Here is a 10824-nt window from a genome sequence, read left to right on the forward strand (position 1 = left end):
CCTGTCTGCCCTGGGGAAGTCCTCCTTTGCTTCAAAGAAACACTGTTAGCCCCATCAACACTCCAGAAAAGCCACACTGCCTCAAAAAAGATTGACCAACAACGCCAGCCCTCAGGAAATATTCCACGGCAGTGACAAGGCAAACACTGCCCGATCACGGAGAGTACAACTCCCTCAGGAGAAAGAAAACAACAAGCAAGATGAAGAAGCTGAGAAACCACCCCCAGTCAAACCAACAGGAGAACTCACCTAAAACAGTCAACAATGAAACTGATCTCGGCAGTCAGACAGACCTAGAATTCAAAAGAGAAATAGTGAAAATACTGAAGGAATTAAGAGAAGATATGAACAGTAATGCAGATACCCTCAGAAAGGAGCTAGAAAAGATAAGGAGGAGCCAAGAAAAACTAGAACATTCATTTGCAGAGATGCAAACTGAACTAGGGGCAGTAAAAACCAGAATGAATAATGCAGAAGAACGAATCAGTGATGTGGAAGATAGAATAATGGAAATCACTCAATCCGGTCAACAGACAGAAAACCGAATCAAAAAACTGGAAAGCAATATAAGAGACCTATGGGATAATATAAAGCGGGCCAATCTACGCATAATAGGAATTCCAGAAGGAGTAGAAAAAGATAAGGGGATGGAAAATATATTTGAAGAAATTATCGCTGGAAACTTCCCAAATCTAAAGGATACTGGGTTCAAGATACAAGAAGCACAGAGGGCCCCAAACAAACTGAACCCAAACAGACCCACACCAAGACACATCATAATAAAAATGGCAAAAGTTAGTGATAAAGAGAGGATCCTAACGGCAGCAAGAGAAAAACAGAATGTTACCTACAAGGGAACCCCCATAAGAATATCAGCTGATTTCTCTACAGAAACACTACAGGCCAGGAGGGAATGGCAAGAGATATTTAAAGTGCTCAAAGGAAAAAATATGCAACCTAGAATACTCTATCCAGCAAGAATATCATTTAAAATAGAAGGGGAAATAAAAATTTTTTCCAACAAACAAAAACTTAAAGAATACAGCAACACAAAACCCAGGTTAAAGGAAATATTGAAAGGGCTTCTCTAAACCAAAAAGAAAGGAAGGAAAGGGAAGAAAAAAGAAAAGAAAAAAAAAAAAAAAAGAAGACGAAGAGGAAGAACTAGGACTGAGGAAACCGTAATCAGAGAGCAGTCACTCAAATAAGCCAGCATACAGATTTAATCATGAACATGCTTCAAACAAAATAAAATTAAAAAGAAAAAAATAAAAGAGTCATCAAAACCATAAAATGTGGGCAAGGGATGTTAGGAGGTAAATAATCCTTTTTGTTTGTATGTATGTCTCTCTTCTTAATTTTAATATAATAATGAAGTGTTTGAACTTACAGGACCATCAGGCTAAAACACACAGTTATGGGAAGGGGTTAGCATACTTAAAAAACAGGGCAACCACAAGCCAAAACCAAATATTGCATTTGCAAAAAATGAAAAAAAAATACACTCAAGCAGATAATAACAGGAGACCAACCAAAAAAAAAAAAAAAAAAAAGAAGAATGGAGAACCATAGAATCAACTGGAACACGAGGATCAAATGGCAATAAATAATCATCTATCAATTATCACCTTAAATGTCAATGGACTGAATGCCCCAATCAAAAGACACAGACTGGCTGAGTGGATAAAAAGGCAAAAACCGTCAATATGCTGCCTACAAGAAACTCACCTTAGGACAAAAGATACACATAGATTGAAAGTGAAAGGGTGGGGAAAAGTATTTCACGCCAATAGACATGACAGAAAAGCAGGAGTCACAACACTCATATCAGACAAAATAGACTTTAAAACAAAAGACATAAAGAAAGACAAAGAAGGACACTATTTAATGATTAAGGGATCCATCCAAGGAGAGGATGTTACTATCATCAACATATATGCCCCAAACATAGGAGCACCCAGATACATACAACAAATATTAACAGACATAAAGGGAGAAACTGATGAGAATACAATCATAGTAGGAGACCTAAATAACCCCCTCACATCAATGGACAGATCCTCCAGACAGAAAACCAATAAAGCAACAGAGATCCTAAAGGAAACAATAGAAAAGTTAGACTTAATTGATATCTTCAGGACACTACATCCAAAAAAAGCAGAATACACATTCTTCTCAAATGCTCATGGAACATTCTCAAGAATCGACCACATATTGGGACACAAAGCAAATCTCAATAAATTTAGGAGCATAGAAATTATCTCAAGTATCTTCTCTGACCACAATGCCATGAAATTAGAAATCAACCATGGGAAAAGAAATGAGAAAAAACCTACTCCATGGAGACTAAACAACATGCTACTAAAAAACCAATGGGTCAATGAGGAAATCAAGAAGGAAATTAAAAACTACCTTGAAACTAATGATAATGAAGACACCACCTCTCAAAATCTATGGGATGCTGCGAAAGCAGTGCTCAGAGGGAAATATATAGCAATACAGGCCTTCCTCAAAAAAGAAGAAAGATCCCAAGTTGACAACTTAACCCTCCACCTAAATGAATTAGAAAAAGAAGAACAAAAAAGTCCTAAAGTCAGCAGAAGGAAGGAAATTATAAAGATCAAAGAAGAAATCAATAAAAAAGAGACTCAAAAAACAATAGAGAAAATTAATAAAACCAAGAGCTGGTTCTTTGAAAAGGTGAACAAAATTGACAAACCCCTGGCCAGACTCACTAAAAAGAGGAGAGAAAGAACCCAAATAACCAAAATTATAAATGGAAAAGGAGAAATCACAAAGGATACAGCAGAAATACAAAAAACCATAAGAGAATACTATGAACAACTATATGGCAACAAATTTGACAATCTGGAAGAAATGGACAATTTTCTAGAATCTTACAGCCTGCCAAAACTGAATCAAGTACAAACAGACCAACTGAACAGACCGATCACTACAAATGAAATTGAAGAGGTCATAAAATCACTCCCTACAAATAAAAGTCCAGGACCAGATGGCTTCACAGGTGAATTCTATCAAACATATAAAGAGGAATTGGTGCCCATCCTCCTTAAACTCTTTCAAAAGTTTGAAGAAGAAGGAATACTCCCAAAGACATTCTATGAGGCCACCATCACCCTCATTCCAAAACCAGACAGAGATACCACCAAAAAAGAAAACTATCGCCCAATATCATTGATGAATATAGATGAAAAAATACTCAACAAAATCTTAGCCAACCGAATCCAACAACATATCAAAAAAATTATACACCATGACCAGGTTGGGTTCATCCCAGGTTCACAAGGATGGTTCAACATACGCAAATCAATCAGCATCATACACCACATTAACAAAAGAAAAGTCAAAAATCATATGATCATCTCAATAGACGCAGAAAAAGCATTTGACAAAGTCCAACATCCATTCATGATCAAGACCCTCGCCAAAGTGGGTATAGAGGGAACATTCCTGAATATCATCAAAGCCATTTATGAGAAACCCACAGCAAATATAATCCTCAATGGGGAAAAACTGAAAGCCTTCTCACTCAAATCTGGAACAAGACAGGGATGCCCACTCTCACCACTGCTCTTCAACATCGTTTTGGAAGTCTTAGCCACAGCAATTAGACAAACAAAAGAAATCAAAGGCATCCATATAGGAAGAGAAGAGATCAAACTGTCACTGTATGCAGATGACATGATTCTATACCTAGAAAACCCTAAGGACTCAACACCAAAACTCCTTGAACTGATTAATAAATTCAGCAAAGTGGCAGGATATAAGATTAACATTCAGAAGTCAGTTGCATTTCTGTATACCAGCAATGAAACATTAGAAAAGGAATACAAAAATACGATACCTTTTAAAATTGTACCACACAAAATCAAATACCTCGGAATACACCTGACCAAAGAGGTAAAGGACCTATATGCCGAGAACTATAAAACCTTAATCAAAGAAATTAAAGAAGATGTAAAGAAATGGAAAGATATTCCATGTTCCTGGATTGGAAAAATCAATATTGTGAAAATGGCCATCCTACCCAAAGCAATCTACAGATTCAATGCAATCCCTATCAAATTACCCATGACATTGTTCACAGAACTAGAACAATCAATCCAAACATTTATATGGAACAACAAAAGACCCAGAATCGCCAAAGCAATCCTGAGAAACAAAAACCAAGCAGGAGGCATAACTCTCCCAGACTTCAAGAAATACTACAAAGCCACAGTCATCAAAACAGTATGGTACTGGTATCAAAACAGACAGACAGACCAATGGAACAGAATAGAGAATCCGGAAATTAACCCTGACACCTATGGTCAATTAATCTTTGACAAGGGAGGCAAGAACATAAAATGGGAAAAAGAAAGTCTATTCAGCAAGCATTGCTGGGAAACCTGGACAGCTGCATGCAAAGCAATGAAACTAGAACACACCCTCACACCATGCACAAAAATAAACTCCAAATGGCTGAAAGACTTAAATATACGACAGGACACCATCAAACTCCTAGAAGAAAACATAGGCAAAACATTCTCTGACATCAACATCATGAATATTTTCTCAGGTCAGTCTCCCTAAGCAATAGAAATTAGAGCAAAAATAAACCCATGGGACCTCATCAAACTGAAAAGCTTTTGCACGGCAAAGGAAACCCAAAAGAAAACAAAAAGACAACTTACAGAATGGGAGAAAACAGTTTCAAATGATGCAACTGACAAGGGCTTAATCTCTAGAATATATAAGCAACTTATACAACTCAACAGCAAAAAAACCAATCAATCAATGGAAAAATGGGCAAAAGACCTGAATAGACATTTCTCCAAAGAAAATATACAGATGGCCAACAAACACATGAAAAAATGCTCCACATCGCTGATTATAAGAGAAATGCAAATCAAAACTACCATGAGATATCACCTCACACCTGTCAGAATGGCCATCATTAATAAATCCACAAATAACAAGTGCTGGAGGGGCTGTGGAGAAAAGGGAACCCTCCTGCACTGTTGGTGGGAATGTAAACTGGTACAGCCACTATGGAGAACAGTTTGGAGATACCTTAGAAATCTATACATAGATCTTCCATATGACCCTGCAATCCCACTCTTGGGCATCTATCCGGACAAAGCTCTACTTAAAAGAGACACATGCACCCACATGTTCATTGCAGCACTATTCACAATAGCCAGGACATGGAAACAATCCAAATGTCCATCGACAGAGGATTGGATTCGGAAGATGTGGTATATATACACGATGGAAAACTACTCAGCCATAAAAAAGGATGACATAATGCCATTTGCAGCAACATGGATGGAACTAGAGACTCTCATCCTGAGTGAAATGAGCCAGAAAGACAAAGACAAATACCATATGATATCACTTATAACTGGAATCTAATATCCAGCACAAATGAACATCTCCTCAGAAAAGAAAATCATGGACTTGGAGAAGAGATCTGTGGTTGCCTGATGGGAGGGGGAGGGAGTGGGAGGGATCGGGAGCTTGGGCTTATCAGTCACAACCTAGAATAGATTTACAAGGAGATCCCGCTGAATAGCATTGAGAACTTTGTCCAGATACTCATGTTGCAACAGAAGAAATGGTGGGGGAAAAACTGTAATTGTAATGTATACATGTAAGGATAACCTGACCCCCTTGCTGTACAGTGGGAAAATAAAATTTAAAAAAAAAAATTTTTTCCAACAAACAAAAACTTAAAGAATACAGCAACACAAAACCCAGGCTAAAACAAATACTGAAAGGGCTTCTCTAAACCAAAAAGAAAGGAAGGAAAGGGAAGAAAAAAGAAAAGAAAAAAAAAGAAGAAGAGGAAGAACTAGGACTGAGGAAACCGCAATCAGAGAGCAGTCACTCAAATAAGCCAGCATACAGATTTAATCATGAACATGCTTCAAACAAAATAAAATTAAAAAAAAATAAAAAAGAGTCATCAAAACCATAAAATGTGGGCAAGGGATGTTAGGAGGTAAATAACCCTTTGTGTTTGTTTGTTTTTATGTTTCTCTTCTTAATTTTAATACAGTAATGAAGTGTTTGAACTTACAGGACCATCAGGCTAAAACACACAGTTATGGGAAGGGGTTAGCATACTTAAAAAACAGGGCAACCACAAGCCAAAACCAAATGTTGCATTTTCAAAAAATGAAAAAAAAAAACAAACACTCAAGCAGATAATAACAGGAGACCATCCAACCAAAAAAAAATGAAAGGAAGAAAGGAAGAATGGAGAGCCATAGAATCAACTGGAACACGAGGTTTAAAATGGCAATAAATAATCATCTATCAATTATCACCTTAAATGTCAATGGACTAAATGCCCCAATCAAAAGACACAGACTGGCTGAGTGGATAAAAAGGCAAAAACCTTCAATATACTGCCTACAAGAAACTCACCCTAGGACAAAATATACATATAGATTGAAAGTGAAAGGGTGGGGAAAAATATTTCACGCCAATAGACATGACAGAAAAGCAGGAGTCACAACACTCATATCAGACAAAATAGACTTTAAAACAAAAGACATAAAGAAAGACAAATAAGGACACTACTTAATGATTAAGGGATCCATCCAAGGAGAGGATATTACTATCATCAACATATATACCCCAAATATAGGAGCACCTAGATACATACAACAAATATTAACAGACATAAAGGGAGAAACTGATGAGAATACAATCATAGTAGGAGACCTAAATAACCCCCTCACATCAATGGACAGATCCTCTAAACAGAAAACCAATAAAGCAACAGAGATCCTAAAGGAAACAATAGAAAAATTAGACTTCATTGATATCTTCAGGACACTACATCCAAAAAAAGCAGAATACACATTCTTCTCAAATGCTCATGGAACATTCTCAAGAATCAACCACATATTGGGACACAAAGCTAACCTCAATCAATTTAGGAGCATAGAAATTATCTCAAGTATCTTCTCTGACCACATTGCCATGAAATTAGAAATCAACCATGGGAAAAGAAATGAGAAAAAACCTACTACATGGAGACAAAAAAACATGCTACTAAAAAAACCAATGGGTCAATGAGGAAATCAAGAAGGAAATTAAAAACTACCTTGAAACTAATGATAATGAAGACACAACCTCTCAAAATCTATGGGATGCTGCGAAAGCAGTGCTCAGAGGGAAATATATAGCAATACAGGCCTTCCTCAAAAAAGAAGAAAGATCCCAAGTTGACAACTTAACCCTCCACCTAAATGAATTAGAAAAAGAAGAACAAAAAAGACTGAAAGTCAGCAGAAGGAAGGAAATTATAAAGATCAAAGAAGAAATCAATAAAAAAGAGACTCAAAAAACAATAGAGAAAATTAATAAAACCAAGAGCTGGTTCTTTGAAAAGGTGAACAAAATTGACAAACCCCTGGCCAGACTCACTAAAAAGAGGAGAGAAAGAACCCAAATAACCAAAATTATAAATGGAAAAGGAGAAATCACAAAGGATACAGCAGAAATACAAAAAACCATAAGAGAATACTATGAACAACTATATGGCAACAAATTTGACAATCTGGAAGAAATGGACAATTTTCTAGAATCTTACAGCCTGCCAAAACTGAATCAAGTACAAACAGACCAACTGAACAGACCGATCACTACAAATGAAATTGAAGAGGTCATAAAATCACTCCCTACAAATAAAGGTCCAGGACCAGATGGCTTCACAGGTGAATTCTATCAAACATATGAAGAGGAATTGGTGCCCATCCTCCTTAAACTCTTTCAAAAGTTTGAAGAAGAAGGAATACTCCCAAAGACATTCTATGAGGCCACCATCACCCTCATTCCAAAACCAGACAGAGATACCACCAAAAAAGAAAACTATCGGCCAATATCTTTGATGAATATAGATGCAAAAATTCTCAACAAAATCTTAGCCAACCGAATCCAACAACATACCAGAAAAATTATACACCATGACCAGATTGGGTTCAGCCCAGGTTCACAAGGATGGTTCAACATACGCAAATCAATCAGCATCATACACCACATTAACAAAAAAGTCAAAAATCATATGATCATCTCAATAGATGCAGAAAAAGCATTTGACAAAGTCCAACATCCATTCATGATCAAGACCCTCGCCAAAGTGGGTATAGAGGGAACATTCCTGAATATCATCAAAGCCATTTATGAGAAACCCACAGCAAATATAATCCTCAATGGGGAAAAACTGAAAGCCTTCTCACTCAAATCTGGAACAAGACAGGGATGCCCACTCTCACCACTGCTCTTCAACATCGTTTTGGAAGTCCTAGCCACAGCAATTAGACAAACAAAAGAAATCAAAGGCATCCATATAGGAAGAGAAGAGATCAAACTGTCACTGTATGCAGATGACATGATTCTATACCTAGAAAACCCTAAGGACTCAAACCAAAACTCCTTGAACTTATTAATAAATTCAGCAAAGTGGCAGGATATAAGATTAACATTCAGAGGTCAGTTGCATTTCTGTATACCAGCAATGAAACATTAGAAAAGGAATACAAAAATACGATACCTTTTAAAATTGCACCTCACAAAATCAAATACCTTGAATACACCTGACCAAGGAGGTAAAGGACCTATATGCCGAGAACTATAAAACTTTAATCAAAGAAATTAAAGAAGATGTAAAGAAATGGAAAGATATTCCATGTTCCTGGATTGGGAAAATCATTATTATAAAAAAGGCCATACTACCCAAAGCAATCTACAGATTCAATGTGATCCCTATCAAATTACCCAGGACATTTTTCACAGAACTAGAAGAAACAATCCAAACATTTATATGGAACCACAAAAGACCCAGAATTGCCAGAGCAATCCTGAGGAACAAAAACCAAGCAGGAGGCATCACTCTCCCAGACTTCAAGAAATACTACAAAGCCACAGTCATCAAAACAGTATGGTACTGGTATCAAAACAGCCAGACAGACCAATGGAACAGAATAGAGAACCCGGAAATAAACCCTGACACCTATGGTCAATTAATCTTTGACAAGGGAGGCAAGAACATAAAATGGGAAAAAGAAAGTCTATTCAGCAAGCATTGCTGGGAAACCTGGACAGCTGCATGCAAAGCAATGAAATTAGAACACACACTCACACCATGCACAAAAATAAACTCAAAGTGGCTTAAAGACTTAAATATAAGACAAGGCACCATCAAACTCCTAGAAAAAAAAATAGGCAAAACATTCTCTGACATCAATATCATGAATATTTTCTCAGGTCAGTCTCCCTAAGCAATAGAAATTAGAGCAAAAATAAACCCATGGGACCTCATCAAACTGAAAAGCTTTTGCACAGCAAAGGAAACCCAAAAGAAAACAAAACGACAACTTACAGAATGGGAGAAAACAGTTTCAAATGATGCAACCAACAAGGGCTTAATCTCTAGGATATATAAACAACTTATACAACCCAACAGCAAAAAAGCCAATTAACCAATGGAAAAATGGGGAAAAGATCTGAATAGACATTTATCCAAAGAAGATGGCACATGAAAAAATGCTCAACATCGCTGATTATAAGAGAAATGGCCAACAAACACATGAAAAAATGCTCAACATCGCTGATTATAAGAGAAATGCAAATCAAAACTACCATGAGATACCACCTCACACCAGTCAGAATGGCCATCATTAATAAATCCACAAATAGCAAGTGCTGGAGGGCTTGTGGAGAAAAGGGAACCCTCCTGCACTGTTGGTGGGAATGTAACCTGGTATAGCCACTATGGAGAACAGTTTGGAGATACCTTAGAAACCTATACATAGAACTTCCATATGACCCTGCAATCCCACTCTTGGGCATATATCCGGACAATACTCTACTTAAAAGATACGCATGCACCCATATGTTCATTGCAGCACTATTCACAATAGCCAGGACATGGAAACAATCCAAATGTCCATCGACAGATGATTGGATTCGGAAGAAGTAGTATATATACACAATGGAATACTACTCAGCCATAAAAAAGAATGACCTAATGCCATTAGCAGCAACATGGATGGAACTAGAGACTCTCATCCTGAGTGAAATGAGCCAGAAAGACAAAGACAAATACCATATGATATCACTTATAACTGGAATCTAATATCCAGCACAAATGAACATCTCCTCAGAAAAGAAAAGCATGGACTTGGAGAAGAGACTTGTAGCTGCCTGATGGGAGGGGGAGGGAGTGGGAGGGATCGGGAGCTTGGGCTTATCAGACACAACTTAGAGTAGATTTACAAGGAGATCCTGCTGAATAGCATTGAGAACTTTGTCTAGATACTCATGTTGCAACAGAAGAAAGGGTGGGGGAAAAAATGTAATTGTAATGTATACATGTGAGGATAACCTGACCCCCTTGCTGTACAGTGGGAAAATAAAAAAAAAAAAAAAAAAAAAAACCTTCCAACAAGCAAAAGTCCAGGACCAGATGGCTTCACAGGTGAATTCTAGGAAACATTTAGAGAAGAGCTAACACCTCTCCTTCTGAAACTATTTCAAAAAGTTTCAGAAGAAGGGATACTCCCAAACTCATTCTATGAGGGCACCATCACCCTGGTACCAAAACCAGACAACGACTCCACAAAAAAAGAAAACGACAGGCCAATTTCACTGATGAACATCAATGCAAAAATCCTCAACAAAATACTAGCAAACCACATCCAACAATACATTAAAAGGATTGTACATCATGCTCAAGTGGGATTTATCCCAGGGATGCATCATGATCAAGTGGGATTTATCCCAGGGATGGATATCTGCAAATCCATCATT

This window comes from Sus scrofa, chromosome 13 (genome assembly GCF_000003025.6).
Source record: "Sus scrofa isolate TJ Tabasco breed Duroc chromosome 13, Sscrofa11.1, whole genome shotgun sequence".
Classification (NCBI taxonomy): Eukaryota; Metazoa; Chordata; class Mammalia; order Artiodactyla; family Suidae; genus Sus; species Sus scrofa.